Below are 22,798 nucleotides of genomic sequence, written 5' to 3' on the forward strand. Positions count from 1 at the left end.
ATTCCTGAGAGCATTTTTTACATGTTATAAGTTATACAATGTCTTTAGAATTACAAATAATATATTGTTTTATATTGTATATATATGGAAGAGGAAAAAGTAGAGGTCTTGTTTACATAATTGCAAGTGATACATCTGGACAAGGCACATTTAAACATACCAACTGTTGTTAACCAAGTGACATGCGTGGGTTCAATATTGTCTACAAGACTCAATGAGAGAAAGTCTTCAATAGTTTTAGATCTAGAGACAAAATGACAGCTAAACCCAAATATTTTATTTAGTGTAGGGTATGTAAGAAGTATAGTAAACCAAAACAGTCTATGTTGGCTCTATTCCTTATATACTAATGGCAGTCGCTATAAATAAAACCTCATGCTCTATAATAATCGTAATTTAGCAATAACTGCTCCAAAAAAGTAGCGTATACGCTCACCCCTTATCCACGATGAACCCGGGTGTCTATAGACCCGGGGTCTCACTCCTCTGGGTTCGCTTACACTTTAAACAGGTATGGTTGTAATTCAAAGGAAATGCACTCACCAAATTAGATGAGTGGCCTGGGTGCATGGCCCCAAACCCGTAGCTAAAGGTGAGCTGCACTTGAAGACGAAAAATCAGCAAGCACTCTGTAATCCACTCGTCTATGACTACATAACGTGGATACGAAATGCGTCAGGATTTCTGAATGTTTTAAACTTAACTTGCTGAAATAAAGACTTGCAATTTTACATACGAGTTTCGGATTACAAGTGCTTGTCGATTTTTCATCTTTATGTACGAAGTATAGCAAATTTATTTTTTATAATGCACTTGATTGAATTGCGAACTGTGAGTTAAAATACAGGATAGGGCCTCAAAATTATTTTTCTTTTTTCTATAAGAAATTGCCTTATTAAACTGAGTTGACTTGAGTGCACCACATAGGTTTTGGTAATGATTTAATGATGTAAGTATAATAACCCTATAACCGGTCACATCCCCAAAGATACTTTCAACTTTTAATTAAAATAACCCTATTAAAGAGATACTGACACCAGAAATTAAACCCTTTTTTTACATCTATCATAACATTGTGTTTGAATGCTATCTCTAATTTTGCCATAAAAGTTTTTGCTTTTACATTACCCATCTGATCCCCCATGTCCCTCTATGAGGGGGCTGCCATATTTGAGCTTCAGTAGTCTGTTAGCATTAGAAACTCAAAGTGACATGTTGAGAAGGGGCAGTCAGGTTCTCAAAACAGTAAGTAACAATTACTTACAAAAACAGACCTACCAATGAATTAACCCTCGATATTCGACTGCCGAATATAAATCCTTCGACTTCGAATATCGAAGTCGAAGGATTTACCGCAAATAGTTAGATCGAACGAAAATCATTAGCTAACATGGCACCTCCGCGAAGTAGGGGGTCGAAGTAGGGGGTCGAAGTAGCCAATTTGATGGTCGAAGTAGCCAAAAAATCATTTGAAATTCAAAGTTTTTTTATTCTGTTCCTTCACTCGAGCTAAGTAAATGGGCCCCTTAATGTACATTAATATTTTGAAGAATTATTTTTTAGTGTCAGTATCACTTTAAAATTAGCCCACTTACAGGTGAGAACTAGTATAGCTTAAGCGCTATATAAAAATTATATATGCAGCAAAAGTATTGATAGACTAAAGAGCATTTCTCCAGGCCCAGTTATAGCATTAATTGTGGGAAATTCCAGTGACCTACTACCAGCTGACACCTCAGCTCGTACGGAATATCCCTACTTAAATTTGCACCCCAAAGTGCATTTCACTCACATGTCTTCAGACTTCATAAATGAAGGGGGAATATGGGGGACTTTGCTACAATGTGATCTGGAGGGTTTATTATTTTAAGGTTACAACCTACACTGTCACTTCTAGATAATCCAGCTGTAAGGGCTGCACTGATTCTACAATGTTGTATCTAATTGCAGTCAGTGCAGCTCAGAAAGTTATGTTTCCCTGATTTTTCAAATGATCTGCCAATCATATAATATGAAATTGGTTATATATTTTATTCCTTAAGAAGTGACCAGACATGACCTATAACTCATCCAAAGGATAAAATGCCCTTAGAAATTCTATTCAAATCTATCTGTACCACATACTGTACAGAATAAATAAAGGCTCCCATACATACATGAACACAGTACTTTAAAAGTCTCTTCATTGCTGGTGTAATACAAATGCAATAGTGAATCACCCAGGTCATGAAAATTATTCCATTCATAGCACTGAGTATAGAATAGGTAGGTAAGGATAGGCAGGACACATACATTAATAAAAACCATATATGGTATATGCATTGCTACAGAACTGTGGTGATATATGTGATCGATATATAGTGAATAAAGTACCCCCTCTTGTAAAATATAAGGATATTATAAGTTACAGAGGAGTTTCATGACCATATAAAAACACGAGGCCGAAGGCCGAGTGTTTTTATACAGGTCATGAAACTCCGAGGTAACTTCTAATATCCTCATATTTTACAACTGGGGGTAATTTATTTATTATAATACACAAATTTCAATGAGTCATGTGACAGAAATGACATCAGAACTCACTGTTTATAACTGATGACATCAGAACTCACCGTTTATAAGGATATAATTTACAGGATATTCATGGCTTTTGTGTATTATATAGTGAATAAAGTACCCCCTTTTGTAAAATATAAGGATATTATAAGTTACCGAGGAGTTTCATGACCATATAAAAACACGAGGCCGAAGGCCGAGTGTTTTTATACAGGTCAGGAAACTCCGAGGTAACTTCTAATATCCTCATATTTTACAACTGGGGGTACTTTATTTATTATAATACACAAATTTCAGTGAGTCATGTGACAGAAATGACATCAGAACTCACCGTTTATAACTGATGACATCAGAACTCACCATTTATAAGGATATAATTTACAGGATATTCATGGCTTTTGTGTATTATATATATATACACCGCACAGTCTGGTCATCTGGCTCCTAATGAAAGTGACCCAACTTTGTAGCAGGGAACTTACACTCTCTTTGCTCTTTTTTTGCTCTATTTCTCATGCTTTATGTCTGTTCTTCGCCATTTTCCCTAGCTCCTGCTTAATCTGGCTGCTTTCTGTTCTTTCTGCTCTTTAACCCTTTCTCTTTTCTACCTGGTGCATAGTAGCTGTGTGTAAAAATCAAACGCAGATATATTTTTCACTTCAAATGCTGGTGTGATGGAATGAAAAGTGGCAGGAAGGTTTCACTGGCCAGAACAAAGATTCAGGCATACAGCATTAAATAGTGTATCGTTATTTAAAATTCCCTGGGGTTCATATGCTATTGACCATTTTGTCTGTATGTATATTGTATGTATATTTGCATTGCCAGATAATAGACAAGTACTATGCACACAAACACACAAAGTTCAAGCACTGCACCTAGGAAGCTTTATTATATCGTTTATTTGAGGATTTATTATATTATTTGAAACAATTAATAATTAAATAGAGAAAAAGCTAACCTTGAAGGTTGAACCGCCCCATCATAGGATCCGATATCTCAGGGAACCAATTAAAACGTAACTTTTAATGAAAAACTGAATAAGAAATGTAGGTCCAGGAAAACATTTTAAAATGAAGTTAGGAGGAGGGAGATGAATGTACTGAAGGTGGGTTATACAATATGTGTAGGCCGTGGGGTAGGTATAAGACCGACCTGTTAGGTCTATAATGGAGCATTAAAGTAATCACGAGGTAGAAGTAAAGACCATTGTCCAATCACATAGGAAGAAGTGGGACCAATCTGCCCAGCTTCTCGTTTGTTCACTACCGAACCCCAGTCAAGCAGCCACCTGCTTCACTTCACCCTCCGTTTAACCCTCACAGCGACCTGGCATGAGAGACAGTTGAGTAAAGTGGCAATTGTGCCGATAATGAAGTGTATTCTACCCCAGAGAAAAGCTCCGTTGATCACCCACCCCTTCACCCACAGAGCTCCCCTCCCGGTGCAGCTGCAAAGCGATACCCTATGATAGCCAGTATTTGTTCAAACCCCCTGCCTTAGGCCTTATTCCCCAAATGCAATATTTCCATACTAAAGTGCAAAAAGCAGCCACTGGTAACTTAAAGAGCCGTAATTATGATTTTTTAAATTGGAATTTTGGCTCTTCTAGTGCAGAGAGTGCAATTGCGCAGTAGTGATGCGCCTCCCCTCACCTCTGAACCTCTCAACTCTGGCTCATGGAAAGGTAAGTGCCTGGTGTGAGGGGGGCAACAGAAAGGCCACTTCAGGCGCCAAAGACCCCAGAAGTGCCATATATAGTATAACTGACATAGATGTCCCATAAAAATACATTAAAATGGATATTCCCGCACAGCTCTCGCACTATTTTCATAGCTTAGGCGGTTCACAAACATTAGGACGAGACCTTACTGACTTTGAATTGGCTTGTTCGGCACATGATCCTCCAAGTCATGGCATCTCTCGCCTCTACAAACTATTACAATTACCTACTAACTGGGAATCAGTCTCATTTATACAGAGATGGGCTAGAGATCTCAATCTCCAGTTAGAGGAGGTACAGATTGCAAATATTCTCTCAAAACTACTCAAGAGCTCCACGTGTTGTCGCATACAAGAACTGAACTATAAGATAGTAACGAGATGGTATTATACTCCTTCCAAATTGAAGCATATATACAAAAACTCCAATGGTATTTGCTGGCGTTGTACAAGAGAAACAGGCACTTTATACCATATATTTTGGAATTGTGACCTCCTGCGACCTTTCTGGACAGAGGTCTGCTCACTAGCTGGGCAAATCCTGGGAGACAATGTGGCGGCAGATCCTTCGCAAATATTGCTCTTTCATAATACAGTACCTATGGCGGTTTTTAATTCGGGTCTAGAGCCCCAACTGCTTAATGCCGCTAAAATATTGATACCACTACACTGGAAAACGACATATGTGCCTACCATTAAAGATTGGCTTAACAAAATTACGGAAATTTGCAGATTCGAGGAAATGTCATCCCATACCCCTGATCAATTCGCGAAATTCTCTACTACCTGGATGAGATGGTTCCTATTTAAGGAAAACTGAACTTTATAAATCCTACCTTTCCTGAGTTGTGGACTCAGTACCACCCCGCTGCACCCCCTCTCCTTTCTCCTTTTCCCCCTCACCTCCACCTTCTTTCCTACTTACACTTTTACCGTTGTTTCGTTTATGTCTGTCTCCTTCTGTTTGGAGTATACGGAGTCCTAGCTGTTCTGTTGTGAAACACTGTTGACCCGCACTTGTAAGTTTGTTATTCTGCAGACTCTTACCACCAACAACCTTGTATGTGACAATGTAGATGTTTGCACTACTGTTTAAGACATATGTGGCTTGGTGCTGTTAATGTGGTTACAGTTTTTGTATCACTGCTAATTTCCAATAAAGCTCTTTTGAAACTGAAAAAAAAAAAAAAAAAAAAAAAAAAAAAAAAAATGGATATTCCACCTTTAGCAAAGCACAGTTCAGTATAGCATTTTAGATCAGTGCTATAACTTTCATTTGTTGTGAATGTTGCAGTAATACTGAATACCTTCTTTAGTAAAGAGTGATCACAAAGTGTGCTGAAGATTAACAACTGAATTGTTGCTTTGAACATTCTTGTATAACTGGAACTGACCCTCCTGTAATAGGTTCCCAGGTGGGTTGGTATCCCATCATTCTCTGCCAGATTCTGTAAGTCTTTTTATCCAGAGGGAGAACTTATTTGTAGGAGGAGCACAAAATCAAAGAGAATAATTTAATGGTAGTGAGTCACATGGAGATGCTAATCCTTTCCTTCTCCACATAATTATGCTGGTGATCATGCCAACATATTGTATGTTCTATGTAGTATACATCTCACTGATAATAACCCATGTTACTATAACCAGAATTCTCCATCAGCTCATAATCTGATTGCATCCTTAATAAGATACACCCAAGAAACTTTTTTGAGTGACAAAAGTTGAGAAATACCCACCAAATCAGTCTCTAATATGTTGTGTATCTCATTTTGGGACTAAATTAAAGGCAGTTTCATTACCTTGGTCTGAACTTTGTTTTACTGCATTTGATCCTTGACAAACAAGTATTGTGTAATGACCAAAACATTACAATTAAACAGATGTAGAACTTCACAACTTCTTCACTATTTGTGTTTGGTAGGGGTGGTATAAATAGTAATTTAATCTGAAAATCCAATCTATTACACTTGCTGATTTTATTCCATAAAATATGAGAGGTATTTCCACCCACTTGACTCCCATAATTCTTGACCATTTTTGGTTAGAACCTTGGTTGTCTTTAATTTTCAGCTTCATGCATCTCTCCTTTTCTAATATGTGGTGATTTATTTCTACCAATGTATCATTTATTCTGTCTCCCATTGTCCCCATGGACCTAACGTTTTCACGCTTCCTGCTTCCTTTAACCTTTTTAACTGTAATAACACATAAAAACCACAGAAATGTGGGGTGTGTGGCCAAATATTGGTGTGGTCAAGCATGCAAATATTTCTGTCTCTATCTGTTTCTATTTCTAAAATGTTGGGAGGTATGCTAGGGGCGTTAAATTAATACCAAAATTTGAAATGGTCTGTACAGTAAGTGCTATAAGTTTATATAGTGAATAAAGAACCCCCTCTTGTAAAATATAAGGATATTATTAGTTACCGAGGAGTTTCATGACCATATAAAAACACGAGGCCGAAGGCCGAGTGTTTTTATACAGGTCATGGAACTCCGAGGTAACTTCTAATATCCTCATATTTTACAACTGGGGGTACTTTATTTATTATAATACACAAATTTTAGTGAGTCATATGACAAAAATGACATCACTACTCACCGTTTATAACTGATGACATCACTACTCACCGTTTATAAGGATATAATTTACAGGATATTCATGGCTTTTGTGTATTATATACAAATAAATGAACTGATAGCAGCTCCCACTAATATCTCTATATGCAGATACAAATACCAGGAATGTTTTCTACCCATCATTGTTGCCTAGTGTTCTCTTGTGACAAATTATCAGTTCTATTCACACTTAAAAAGATATGCCCCATTGAGTGATAACACTGTGCGTTGCTGTTTTCCTGCAGGGAGCAGCGCAGGTCTGAATAGTGGGGCAGAGGACATGGTAAACGCCAGTTTAAGCCTTTGGATGGGCAGGGCTGGATTTCCCCAAGCAGAGTCCCCAGGCCACATGTTCCTAGTGCACACCTGGCCTCGTGCACACACACACAATGTTCATCCCCATTGCTCCTTAGGATGAGGCTGGACAGCATGCCGCCCATAATATTTTGCCGCCTTTGTGGCCTAGCCAAGCCTACAGCTTAACAGTTTACAAGTTGCAGAAATACAGGACTGAATTACCAAGGGCCCATCTGAAAATATGATATGATGGGCCCGCTTGTTAGAGTGCTACAACCTTTTTTTTATTGTTGATAAAACTTTATTATCCCCATATTTGAGAGACTTATTTTTCAAATGTAACTGCTTAATGTTACCAAGAAGGCACTGTGTTTTCCCACTAGATGTCAGTTCATGTAAGGCTATGGGAAACATTTTATTCATAGAGGTGTAGCGCTATGGAGCTCCACTCCCAATAAATGTGCTCCGGACGAGACCTATAATCTTAGGGAGTAAGCCCTCGCAATGGTGTGGAGGCAGGGTGTAGTGCAACTGTAACTGTATACAGGGTATAATAATTGGGTGCCAGTGGTTCTTATAACTTAACCATGAACATATTTATTGAACATACACAATCCTCAGTGGAGTATACAATAGAGCAGACAGGATTTGGCATCACATTGAATAGGCAATACTCCCAGCACAACTTGATCAGTATTAGTCCCCACAGACAAGAGGACATGCTCAGCAGCAATAAAGGTACACCCAGCTTTCAGCCTTTTCCCTAAGTGGAACCTGAGGGGAATCTATCTACCCTGTTCCTATACACTTAGTCCCTACTTCTGGGCTATTAGTACCCGGGATCTTAATCCCTCTGACTCTCCTTGTCGGAGCCTTGAGCTGCTCAGCTAAATAACCTGTCTGTCACTCCTAGAGGACCTATAAGGGTGAGTAGCCTATTCTTACTAGACCTGACCTGTCTAGGTTCCACAGAGCTCTACCTGCCTGTTCAGGTCAGAGCTAGCACAAAATGGAATAAGATAACACATTTACAGAGACAATTCTAGAAAACCCTGCTAGAAAGCATGCACTGATTACATTCTATGTAACTGCAATCAGCATTTATTAGAAGTACCCCTGATTTGTCAAATCATCTTGGAATCATACCCCACACGAATACCCTATAGCAGTGATCCCCAACCAGTAGCTTGTGAGCAACATGTTGCTCTCCAACCCTTTGGATGTTGCACCCAGTGGCCTCAAAGCAGGAGCTTATTATTGAATTCCAGGCTTGGAGGTAAGTTTTGGTTGTATAAAAACCAGATGTACTGCCAAACAAAGCCTCAATGTAGGTTGACAATACACATAGGGGTTACCAAGTGGCCAATCACAGCACTTATTTGGCACCCCAAGAACATTTTTCATGCTTGTGTTGCTCCCCAAGTCATTTTACTTCTGAATGTTGCTCACGGGTTCAAAAGGTTGGGGATCTCTGCCCTATAGTCTTCCAGTTCAATGGTTTGGAATTCCCTGCAACTAGTTAAAGGTTTTATTCTTCAAGAAGTGACTAGTAACCCATCTGGTGGCTAAAGTGCCCCAAAAATGAAAATTTTGTCATATGCTGTACAGAATGAATAAAGACTCACATATGGTACATGCATGAACATAGTATTTTAAAGGTATTTTATTGTTGGCCATATGGCCTTTCTATGTAATACAAATGCAATAAGGAATCACCAAGTCAGTATCAGGGAATTCATTCAGTTCATAGCACTGAGTATATGAGTATAGAGTAGACAGGTAAGGATAGGCTGGGAATGTACATAACCAAAAATTATATATTTGCATTGCGACAGGAGTGTGGGGATTTATGCAATGGCTTGCCCTAAAAATGTGGAGAAAATGACATTTGAATCCATCTTCAGTTGTCAATCACCCTTCAGTCCGAATCAGAGCTGGAGCTACTGCCATGCTGCAAGGGGAAAAAGAAAAGGACATTTCAGAAGACAAAAAGAGTGACATTGCATATATATTGCAGTCAGCTCACAATGTTTAGTATAGCCTTGCAGTGATGAGTCCTGGATTTTAAGGAGGACATCAACTGGTGTGAATGTTGACCCCACTTCTTTGTGGCTTTCCTCTTACCCTATATACCATACAGTCTGGTCAGCTTGCTCCTGATCTGTTTTTTCCGCAAATCAAGAAAATTGCAACCAAAACAACATGATATGGAATTTTGTTCAAATTCAAGTTTTTTAGATTGAAAAATCAACAAAATCTGAAAAATATAAATGAAAAACCTGTAGGGGGCAATTTTTCTTGTTTTGAAAAAAAAATGCACTTCAAATTTACTAAATTGTCCATGCAATTGAAGTGGCATTTTTTACAAGTTAAAAAACATATTTTGTGGTTAGTTACTTTATTGTTAGTATTCATTGGGGTTGGTAAGCTATAGTTTTCCTTTAATAACTGTGGGCAGTTTCTACATAAGGCCATCAGATGGTCCCCTAGCCAGGAGCATAAGAACATTAAAGCACCCAGTCTACTATGATATTAGTTTGGGGTCTACCTATGTCAATTGCGGCTAAGCTGGTATGTTTGTATTGCCAGATCATGTGCAAAATGCTCACACACACAAAGTTCAAGCATTGCACCTGGCAAGATTTATTTATTACATGTACATGAGGAAACAATGTATGTTCTTTCTCATAAAAAACACCACTGTAGTCTATGGGGAAAACTGGACATAAACCAGCATGGTAGGTCTTTTGGTCCTTTTTTGTTGTTATTTATCTTAAATAATGGAGGAGGTACCTTTAACCCCCACAATTAATACTAACCTTTCCATGACCATGTTTGTGCTGTTTGTGCTTCTTGTGTTTGCCATGGTGTCCACCATGGGGGTCACAGCCAGTAGGATATCCAGTTGGGTATTGAGGGGGACCTGGAGGTATTCCATGCCCATGTGGGTGGTGCCCATGATGCCCATGAGGCCCGTGATGTCCATGAGGCCCGTGATGTCCATGAGGTCCATAACCTGGAGGATGGTGAGGAGGCGGGCACCCACTTGGATAGCCACCTGCTGGAGGGGGAGGAGCAGGACCTGGGTATCCAGGGTATGGTTGGCCGCCAGGGGGATAGGGCCCAGATGTGGGGGGGTAGCTTCCAGGAGGGGGAGCATAGCCACCTGATGGAAGGCATGGAGGCTGCGCATAGGGGGTTCCTGTAATGAAACAAAATGTATAGAATGCCAGACACAGAGGGTTAGTATATATATATAGTTTAGGAATTGTAGGAAAAGTGATGAGTTGGGAATGGAATAAGTTTGGGAACTGCTATATGGTAATATAATGTATGCTTGTTACATATGCTTTATATGCTGATGTTCACTGTATGTAGTTAATAGTAGAAAGGACTTTTATTGTAAGCCCAGGCATCAAAGATTCCCCTTACAGGGAACAATGTAGATAAAAATATGAATATTTTGTGCAACAATTACTTTATTTGTTATTATATAAACCAGTGATATCCATCTTGCAGGTCCTCCATACGTCATTAAAGTACAACTCCCATCATCCTTTAGTTGATGAGGGATGCTGGAAGCTGTAGTTCAGAAGCTGAAGGGCTGCAGGCTGAACATCCCTAATGTATTGTTTTGCTACACCAAAGATAGTCACCAATCTGGCCTGTAGTTTAAAGGAAAGATATTTACAAGTGCCAAGAATTGGGAATGGTTAGGGATATTAGGAATCACGGTTCTTGATCACTAACCTTGATTTGGGTTCCACATGATGAAAAATCTTGAAAAAAAGAAAAAAGCAAAAGTCACTAAAAGGTCAGGACTATATCAATATACAAACTACCAGTAGCATAACTACCCCCTGCCAAAAATAAACTTTGGACCCCAACCCACTGCATCTGCTGAGACAGAGCCCTGACTGCTGGCCATCCCTATCCACTACCCACTACATGTGTGAAAACCAAAGTGCTCTTTCTTTCTTTCTTTCTTTCTTTCTTTCTTTCTTTCTATTCACTGAAAAATGTTTCAAGATTTTGCTTTCTTTTGAATCACTGAACTAATATTTAGTTGTATAATCAGTGTTTCTGAGAACTGCTGCACATCTGTGTTGCATGGAGTCCACCAACTTCTGGCACCTGTTACATTTCACAATTCTTCTGCTTTTCTTGGTTTTGCCTCAGAAACAGAATTTTTATATCACCCCACAAGTTTTATATTGAATAACAGTCCGGGATTCAGCTGGCCACTCCATAACATCAATCTTCATGTATTTTAAAGTATTGAAACTGATCCATGATCCCTGGTATGAGATAAATAGGCCCAACACCATAGTATGAGAAACATCCCCATATCTTGCGCCACCATGCTTCACTGTCTTCACACTGTACTGTGGCTTGAATTCAGTGTTTGGGGGTCATCTGACAAACTTTTGCTTTAATCAGTCCACAAAGTGTTGTGCCATTTCTCTTTAGGTCAGTCAATGTGTTATTCTTTTTTCAGCAATGGAACTTTGTGGGGGCTTTTTGCAGATAGCTTGGCTTAGACCTTCAATGATCTTCCTGGAGCTGATCATTGGCTGAGTCTCCCATTTTGGCTATTCTTCTATTATTGGAATAATAGTTTTCTGATATCGTCCATGTCTCATTTTAGTTGAGAAGCCTATCATTTTTCTTAAAATAGACCCAACCTTACCTGGAATGTCACGAATACATAGTTTATATTTTCTCCATTAATGCAGGAGATAAGATTTTAGCATATTTACAACATATTTTGGAACAGTACATCATGGTGAGAGACCTAGGCCTGTAAGCAGGGTTGCCACCTTTTCTGTTTTTATCTTTTTTATCTATTAAAAACATTGTCATCTACCACAATTTTTACTGGCCAGGCTAGTAAAATACAGGTCAGGTGCCAACCTTTGCTGCAAATGACAAAAAGAAAGAGGATGCAATGTGATGGAGCCATCTCCAATGGCATTGAAATCTTGCATTGTATAAATAATGGTAAGTGAAGAGGATATAATTCTGCCTTTTTTACCTTCTGCCTTTTTTCTGGTTAGAAATTTTATCTTGTATATGAGGTAATGTATATAAAAAGATCATGCGGCTAATATACTGATAGTGGGGTACACTTTGCACTCTGACCCTGTAAATTCTTCTGATTGTTGGTTCTGGAACACAAGGACATGTGTTCCCATACATGTAGGCATCCCCATCCCAGCTCCCTACCCAATATGTAGGGTTGCACCTCCCAGCATTTGAAATTATAGAAGAAGAAATTAGAACACCATTTTGACTTCTCCCCCAGGCTTTTTTTCCATGTTTGCCAGAGCTAATCTGAATTACCCATATCCCCTCCTGCCACCTCCCAAACAGTGGCCTTTTTCATACTTTTAGGAAAAGATTTTCAGTTTCTTTTTAAACTCTTAATTTGTTTAGTTTACTTTCTGTCACATGGCATAATATTTCAGTTGTGACATACACAAATGTTTTTTATTGTTTTTAATGCTTAAATTAAATCTGTATCTGTTTCAGTAGGTCTCTTATAATTGATATAAATATTCACCATGGTTGGCAGTAGCTAGGCAGCATCCTCTAGAGCAGGGGTCCCCAACCTTTTTCACTCGTGAGCAACATTCAGATGTAAAAAGAGTTGGGGAGCAACACAAGCATGAAAAATGTTCTGGGTGGCGCCAAATAAGGGATGTGATTGGCTATTAGTAGCCCCTATGTGGACTGGCACCCTACTGGAGACTCTATTTGGCAGTACATCTGGTTTTTATGCAACCAAATCTTGTCTCCAAGCCTGGAATTCAAAAATAAGCACCTGCTTTGAGGCCACTGGGAGCAACATCCAAGAGGTTGGGGAGCAACATGTTGCTCACGAGCTACTGGTTGGGGATCACTGCTCTAGAGCATTGATCCCCAACCAGTAGCTCGTGAGCAACATGTTGCTCTCCAACCACTTGGATGTTGCTCCCAGTGGCCTCAAAGCTGGTGTTTATTTTTGAATTCCAGGCTTGGAGGCAAGTTTTGGTTGCTTAAAAACCAGATGTACTGACAAACCTAGTCTCCTGTAGGCTGCCAGTCCACATAGGGGCTACTAAATAACCAATCACAGCACTTATTTTGCACCACTCAGGAACATTTTCTTTGCTTGTGTTGCTCCCTAACTCTTTTTAAATCTGAATGTTGCTCACGGGTGAAAAAGGTTGGGGACCCCTGCTCTAGAGCTCACTTTGCACTAAAGACTGTGAAGCTTAAAGAAGAACTAAAGCTTAACCAAAGAAGTAGGCTAGAAATGTTGTACATTATGTTTTGCATTATGTTTTGGGCTTCTGTACTAGCCCAATGCAACCACAGCCCTTTAGCAAGGAAGATCTGTGCCCCCAAATATAAGAAAATGTTTTATGAATGTTTAATGAACGTTCACTGCAATGTTGCATAGAACTAGATTTCTTTTAACTAAAAAAAAAGATTTTTGTGTCATTTCCCAGTAACATCCTTGACCCATGATTATTATCCATCGCACTCCTTGGGCACAGGAACTGATTGGCTGCTGTGAAAGATCTGCTTGTTGCCTGTAGTCCAAATTATTTGCCAAATAAACTGTGACAACTAGACCTGTAGGGGTACCTGGGTCAGTGTTTTGGGGCCGCTTTCCACAGTCTTTTAGGGTAAAAACAGTCACAGTAGTCGCTCCTTTTAAAGGCAAGTGCCTGCAGTTTATTCTGTTACACAGTCTTTAGTAACAAGCACACAAAGAAATCAAAACAAGGAAAAATAAAACCTTGCACCAGAGCGCTGGCTAAACACAGTTGGCAGCCTAACTACAGTTGGGTGGCTTTCCCAACACCAACTTAAAAACAAAAGAATCAAAATATAACACAAAACTCTGGTAACCAGTACCTTCCCTGTGCAGTGCAGCTCCTGCTCTCTCTCTCTCTCTCTCTCTCTCTCTCTCTCTCTCTCTCTCTCTCTCTCTCTCTCTCTCTCTCTCTCTCTCTCTCTCAGGTGGGAGGGGTCCCTCCTCCCAAGGTCAGTCAGGTACTTTAGCTGCAGTAATTACCTTGCAGCTTTGGTCTGTATTAATTAATCCATGTTCCAGGGTGTTGTATAATATAACACCCTGGGAGAAACATATCGCCCATCTATAACTAACCCAGCTGCTTTGTTACAAAACCCATTAAAGAAGAAGGAAAGCTCCAAGACGGTTTATTGCCAACAGATTAGCCACAAAAGTGCAAGCTAGAACGCTATATTTATTCTGCAGAATTCTTTACCAAACCTGAGTAAACATCTCTAGACACTGTCTCTGTTTGTTTAGGATAGAAGCTGCCATATAAGCTTGGTGTGACATCACTTCCTGCCTGAGTCTCTCCCTGCTCACTTACAGCTCTGAGCTCAGACTACAGCAGGGATGGGAGGAGGGAGGGGCAGAGGAGCAAACTGAGCATGCTCAAGCCCTGCCCTGGAGGTTTATGCTGAAAACAGGAAGTCTGATACAGAAGCCCATGTGTACACAATAGAAGGAAAGAAATGCTGTGTTTCTTTTGACAGAGGACTCAGAGCAGAATTACTTTGATGGTTCACTGGTGTATTTATATAGACCTTTCTGATAAAGCTTAATTTTAGCCTTTCTTTATCCTTTAAGCAAACAGCTTCATATCCCCTTTGTTTTACAGGAAAATGAATTAACTTCTATATAGTTCTGATCAACTGGACATTGTGTCAGTATGACCAAACCGGCTGCTAGGAAATGCTTAGATCATTCAGATCAACTAATTTAAAAACAAGTTTTCTGAACAGTGGTTTCCCCATGGTCAGAATGCTGCAGATCCAGTTATACTGGCTGAGATCAAACAAACCTGCTTCAAGGTTATCACAAGGTACACCACACCCTAATACAAACTGTACATATACAGTAACCCTGCAGTGTAGTTCTGAGGGGGTGTTTCTATGTGGAATAGCAACAAAGCATGTGTTTAACTGCTGCACCTTTTAGGGAGCAACCTGAATACATAATCTAAACAATGAGATTGGTCAGTTGAGGAGTTTTCAGGTAGCCTGGCCACAATCAGGGTAATGCCCTTAACCTTTAAAGTTGTGTATGAAGTGGAGAGAAAATTGTTTGCCTAGCTAAAGAGAATTCTAGAGAGCTCTTTCAGTTCGGAGTTTTTGGTGGCGAAGAAATAAAGATTGATAGAGTCGTGTGATTACATGACAGGGATAAATTAATTTACCTACTGGCTATACATTTACCTAAAAAAATCATACAAAACAAATTTAGTAAGCCTCGCTAACTGATATCCACATATTAAGATTGAGAATATTGCTTGCTTTGTCAGGCAGGTTTAAAATGGCATCTACCAATGCAGAGTGTGGCTGAAGATATTCTTCAGGGTAGCTGTAGTTCAATTATATTTAAAGTAATAGCTGTGTTTTTGATGTAGGACTTCTGAGACAATAGCCAGTATATTTTTTAAATTTGAGGTATCCCACTTCAATTTATATCTCTATTTAAAAAGTCAGGACACTATAAACAGCGCCCATTTTTGAAGTGTCTGCAAGTAGATACACCCATAGTAGATACACCAATTACATTCAAAGAAACCAGTAGAACCTTCTACCCATGTAACTTACACACCAGTTACACTCAGTCAGTGCATTTAATACATACCACACACTGCAGTCACTGGAGCCCAAGCGTTCAGATCAGCTGACTGTGCCTTACAGAGAAGCCAGTCTCACTTATAGTAAAGGGAGGAGTTTGGACAGTACCAAGGAAAGGGGGCAGAGGCAGGTGAGAGCCCTGTATCTATAGCACATGCAAATATTTGTCAGCTAACCTCGCCCTCTGTGAGAAATCACATATACAAAGAGACACCAGGAATTGAAATAGTTGTCATATGCAAGAACAAACTTAAAGCAACAGTTAAGGCAGGGCAACCCAAAGGCATATTTGTTTCATCACAGCTAAAGAAGAAGCTAACAAGTAGCAGTGAGCACTAATATTATTATGTTATCCTTGAGGCACACTCAGTTCCTTAATAAATCTGTAGTTTAGGGTCTGCAAGTAGAAATTGATAACACCACACAAGGAAAGAAGGCCCAGGTGCACCGCCCTGAGCCCTCAGCACGGGGAGCGGACAAACCGAAAAAAAACTTTGGAGCAGGCACTCAGTGAAGGCAATCTTCCACCAGGCAAATAAATTCAAAGTGAAGAGTTTATTGTGTCCACAGCCTTACGCGTTTCGTGATAAACACTTAATCACAGGCACAGACTGCACGCTTTTTTTGCCTCATCCAACAGTTGGGAAACTTTCTCTTCAGTGTGTTTGGAGTAAAAGAGAAACAAATAGTGAGTTATAAGGAAAATGCAATTATTTTTTAAAAAGTCTATTTTATATAAAAATCTGTATTGCACTACCCAGCTGCCCACGGTAAGCTTGTGAGACTAAAAAGAGAAGGAAACCCTAAAAATTAATATGGCTAAAAATGCCATATATTATATACTGAACTTATTACACCAGCCTAAAGTTTCAGCTTGTCAATAGCAGCAATGATCCAGGACTTCAAACTTGTCACAGGGGGTCACCATCTTGGAAAGTGACACTCACATGCTCAGTGGGCTCTGAGCAGCTGTTGAGAAGCTAAGCTTAGGGGTTGTCACAAATGATCAAGCAGAAAATGAGATTTGTCTGTAATATAAGCTGAAGCTACAGAGTTGATTATTAAATCCTGATGCTAATTGCACTGGTTTCTGTGCCGGCATGTAGTAATTATCTGTATTAGTTACTAATCAGTCTTATATTTTGACATTTCTATTCTATGTGTACTGTATATTGTGAGTGGGTCCCTAAGCTCAGTAAGTGACAGCAGCACAGAGAATGTGCAGTGAATCAGCAGAAAAGAAGATAGGGAGCTACTGGGGCATCTTTGGGGACACAGATCTTTACTGCTAATGGGTTGTGGTTGACTTGGGCTGCTACAGAAGGCAAAAACATAATGTACAACATTTCTAGCTACTTCTTTACTTAAGCTTTAGTTATCCTTTAAATTACAGGTACAAAAATCTGTTCCAATGAAAAGCATGGCCACCAGCCACAGCCATCTTGTTTGGGGGGGAGAAGATGGCAGCCCTAGTTGTTACTTGTTGGAGCGGGAAGATTGCAACCATAGTTTTCACTTGGGTGTTTGTACATACAGTGTCGGACTGGCCCGACGGGACACTGGGAAAAACCCCGGTGGGCCCCGACCCTCATGGGCCCCCGCCGGGCCAGACACTCTCTGCAGATATCAGGATATGAAAAAAAGAATTCCGGCGCTGCGCAGCTCCGTCTGTGCATGCGCACCTCCGTCTGCGCATGTGCGCCAAGGAACTCTGTTGCGCATGAGCACCAAGGGAGGCCGTTGCACATGCGCGCCCAGCGACTGAGTGAAGAATTCAAGCTCAGCTGGCGCATCACAGTAGGGGGCCCTGGACAGCAGTCCCGGTGGGCCCCGGGCCCCCCAGTCCGACCCTGTGTACATACAGTCATGGCCAGAGGCAGTAATCCATGCCTCCCAGTCCCAACTTTCCTGCTTTACAAAGGACAGCCTAAATTTTAGCACCATGAAATAGATTAGGAGTTGGGGAGCACCATCCGTCCAAAATAAAAGATGGTGTGCAAGGTCAGATAATAATTAATAATACAAAGGAAGAAAAAGAAATGGAAAAAGAAGAAGGGTCATTTCTTTTTCTTCCTTTGTATTATAAATTTTAGCACCAGCCTACAGAGCCCCTGAAACGGGCCTAGAGAGCCCCTGAAATGCTGTGGGCTCGATACTGTGTCTGTCGTAAAGTGCTGAGGGGGCACAATATGTCATGAAATGTGGGGGCCATAGCACATGGCTGTAAAAAAGGGAGGGTTTTTGTTAATGGCCATGGTATACGGGGGTCTACAGGCATGGTCAAAATTTGAACCAAATGTACACAGGGCAGACAGGATTCGAATGATTTTTCGATTAATTATTTAGCAGTATTCTGTTAAGCACTAATGTAGGTGAACTATAGGTCCCATCTTCATAATTGCAATGCCCTAATGCTATTTATGTGCCCTGTACTAAAATGAATTTCTTTCTAAAACCAACCCTTTGATAACGTTCAAGCTACTGTTACTAAGCTCAAAAATATTTGCTGAAAAGCCCCTACCCCTTTAAAAATATGACTCATCCTGCGGTTATCTTTACCGTGGAAATGTTTACAAGTTCAAACACATCACATTTCTGCCTGTTGTAAAACTTGTTTCTAGATACATTTTAAACGTCAGGTGAAAAAGCTGATGAAAAGGATTGCCCGCCCGCCAGTTGCTGCAGTCGCATGGATAATGCCCGAGGCTGCTGTGCACCTGCATTCACTTGTTAGACAACTCAGCTTCTCACCATATTATGACTTTTGGTAGAAGTGGGTACAAAACTGTAGGCTCTTTGGTCTGCAGCTCACCAACTATTGGGAAAAGTATACAGTATTCTGTAAACCATATCTAACAGGGACATCTATGGCACCTAATGCTGACCTCAAGGATATTTTTATGCAGTTCTACCATTGTAGCTGAAATCTGTGACAACCTTTTTTTTTATTTTGGGGGTATAGATGACCACTATAGTGTTGATTGTCCAAAATCTGAACTCAGTTGGCCATTGACCACCCTCCCTCACCCCTGTAAGGGTATTGTGCCCATTATGCAGCAGCTACGTGTATTAGACCTTTTAGGACCTCCTTAGTCAAAGATATATTGCCCCACATTCTGGCCTGCCTCCCAAAAAAACTAAAGTTGTGCCCATTATTGTATCCCTCAGCATCTATGGCAAAAGACTGGGAGAAGAGCCATACAAAAGCAATGCATTTGTATGTAGTTCTTTTTGCAAATGTTATGGGCTTTTTGGCCTAATTTCAATAATCCAACCAGCTACTCTGAATAGAAAAGGGACAGTTCACAGTACAGAACAGCTAATGATATGAACATACACTGTAAAGTTACATACCTCCCAACTGTTAACACTAGGCTGTATTATATAATTTTTATTGTTTAAATGCTATGAATCAAACAATGTGGCACCCCATTAAAGTCATGTGGAGTGTTACATACACTATTGTCTTTCCAGTGCAGCAAAATACTGATAAAACAGGAAAGGCTAGTTAAAGGAAAACTATACTCCCCCAAACAATGTAGGTCTTTATAAAAAATATATTGCATAAAACAGCTCATATGTAAAACCATGCTTCATGTAAATAACCCATTTTCATAATAATATACTTTTTGTTACAAAAAATGTGCCATTGGGTAATTATAAATAGAAAATGTTAAAAAACAAACCAAACAAACCATACATGTTAGGTCACATGAGCCATTTAACAGACAGAGTTGTGTCTTTTGCTTCCACACTTCTTCCTGTTACAGTAAAAGTTGTAGTATTTCTGGTCAGGAGATCTCTGAGGCAGCACACAGACCATCACGAAATGGTTAAGAGATGTAAAAGGGCAATAATTACTTAAATATATATTCCAGTTTGGTAAGATTTTTTAATATATTACTTAATTTGATATAAACTATTTGTTGCTTAAAGAGATAGACTTTTTTTAAATATTAATCTACATTAAAAGTTACCTATAGGTCATGCTGATCGTTTTTCACTGCTAGTTCTGCTTTTGTAAGTAATTGTCACTTGAAGTTCATAAACCTGACTGTTTTGCCAACCTGACTGTCCGTTCTCAGCCTGTCAGTTAGAGATTCTAATGCAAACAAAGTAACTCCTGCTGCACAAATATGGCAGCCCACTCATAGAGGAACATGGGGTAAAAGGTAATATAAAGGTATCAGGTAAATACTTTTATGGCAAAACTATCAATAGAATTTAAAGACAATGTTATGATAGGTTATTTTCTGGTGTCAGAATCACTTTAAGTATTAATTGTGGGGGTATAATTTTCCTTTATATACGATGCAGGAAATGATTCTTGAAGGAAAAATGTGACAATGACATATGGTTTTTAGAGGGTTTCTATTTCAGCTTTTGTCTTAGCGGAATCTTCAAGACTGCGTCTCTTTCCAGCATGACAAAATGCCCCCTTAAAGGAGAACTAAATTCTAAAAATCAATATGGCTTACCAGCCTAAAAGTTCAGCATGTCTATAGTAGTAATGATCCAGACCTTCATTGTTGTTACAAAAGCTCACCATCTAGGATTTTGTTTGAAGTGTGAGTGATACTGTGTGCTCTCAGCAGCTACTGAGAAGCTAAGCTTAGGGGTTGTCACAAATTATCAAGCACATTTCAAAATGAGATTTGCCTTTCATACTGTATAAGCAGATGCTGCAGGGCTAATTATTAAATTGGTGACACCAATTGCACTGAGCTGCCATGTAAGGAGAATTTGAATTAAATCTGAATCAGTCCATTAGGCCATAGACGTACAAAACAAAGTGTATGGCAGGAGATGAGTCGGTAGAAGACAAGGATATCCATTGGCTTTGGGCAGTTCAGAAAATTTTGATGGCCTCGAAACACTGGCCTGCTGAACAGCTGAGTCATCAAGTATTATGAATCAAAGCTTCGTACAAATTTCGGACCATGTGTGAATCATCCCAACATTTTTTGTACCACGGCGATTGGTCGGTTAGTTGATCGGACAGATGGATGACTGTCACTACTATTTGTCGGACATTTCTTACGATTGCTGTCACTGCCAGAACGTCGTCTGATTTGTTCTTTTACTACTTTAATCTGAATGGTACTTTGCAGGTCAGAACATTGAGACGTACAACTGTTCGTTGGATACAAGGCTAAAATCTGCATGCCTACGGCCAGCTTTACTGGTTATGCTTTGTGTAAACAAAGAAGATTTTGGTGCATCAACTATTAGATTACAGTGTTAATGTGCAACAAATTGAAGACAATTTTTGGAACTAGCAAGTGGACCCTTGGATTTCTGAAAATGTTTTTATGTATGTTTTATAATGTACTCAATGGTAGCTATAGGGACAGAGCATCTCACTCCAGTACTCCAATGTCTCAGAGATGTACTTATCAGGCTTCTGAATTCTGATCCTTTATCTCCGGTAGGTTGATCAGGACATTAAAGTAAGCCCCAAACACTCCAGTTTCTAATGCTTTGGTGGCTATCTGAGGGTAGAAATAATAATCCAGTAACAGAGTAAGCTTTGGAGAGTGTTATGGAATTAGATAAAATGTGCATATTTATATATATATTTTTTTTTCCACAACTTATAGTACATAACCACAATCATGCTTTCTAATAACTTCAACCTATTATCTAATTCTAGAGCAGCAGCAGTTGCAACAGTTAGGCTAGAGTCAGAGATTCTTTGCAGGTGGAGAATCCTCTGCCTGGCTGCTCCCTTCTTTTTCTGTAGGCAGGGCAAAGTTTGGCACGAAGTGCAAAATGCACCAAAATCTTCCGTGTCTGCCTGCACCCAAGCGGAGACAATGCTTTTGGATGCAGGAAGGCAGGTGCAGAGGAGCAGCAGAGGTGCAGGTGTCTGGCCCCAACCTTATAGAAATACAATATGGTGGAACAGTTTGGTTTAAATGGATACCTGTAAATCAGATTTGCATGCAATGTTTACATATTTTGAAATTTTCAGCAGAGGGTGCCACAAGGTATTGATGTTTTTTGCCAGATTGAGTGGCACTTTCACAGCTTCCCTTAGGCCTTCCTGTAGGACAGCAGAACCCTGTATATACAGATCACAGGCAAATCTCAGAGAACTCCCAGGGGCGTAAAAGCGCGCAGGGCCAGTGTCAGACTGGGACACCAGGGGCCCATCAAAAAACCTCAGACCAGGGGCCCACCAAAAGTTTTTAGACCAGGGGCCCACCCTCAGTACTATTTTCTTCCTCTCCTCACTCAACCTCTATTCTCCTAGTCTCTTTTCTTTACATACTAATCTATTATTCCATCTATTTATCCACTTTATTCTCATAGAAATAGGGAATGGCCATGAAATAGCAGCACAAGGGCCCACTGACACCTGGGCCCACCGGGAGTTTTCCTGGTATCCCGTTGGGCCAGTCCGACACTGCGCGGGGCCCCCCTGCCAGAAAAATATTCGGAGGGCCCGGGCACATAGGGATTCCTGCACGCACCCTGTCCCCCCTTTCTGTCACGTCAGCGCATCAATTAAAAGAAGAAGAAAGTGGCGGGGAGGGGGATATCAACACTATCGAGGAAACAGACCTTTGCTTCCTCTATAGTTTCTCCAGTGAGTACTCCAACAGTAGAAGTATGCATAGTATTACAGATAAATAAGCATATTGTAGTGCAGTACAATTAGGTGCACAATTGGGTTTTACAAGCATTGAAAAACTCTGTCTTTCTTTATGGACAGTGCAAACATTATGCAGAGGCAGATTACAATGCTGTTCAATGGACTACAATAAGAATGCACACAGCTATTGTGCAAACCATGTCACAAAAGGGACAGTCACACCCAGTTTTAAGAAACTAAGTAAAAAAATATGGTTGCTGCCCTGGAAAATATATTTTGCAATGTAAAGTTTTCCTCGTCTCTATAGCCTTTTGTGAGTGAATTCTCAATGACTAA

Source organism: Xenopus laevis, chromosome 9_10S (assembly GCF_017654675.1).
Source record: "Xenopus laevis strain J_2021 chromosome 9_10S, Xenopus_laevis_v10.1, whole genome shotgun sequence".
Lineage (NCBI taxonomy): Eukaryota > Metazoa > Chordata > Amphibia > Anura > Pipidae > Xenopus > Xenopus laevis.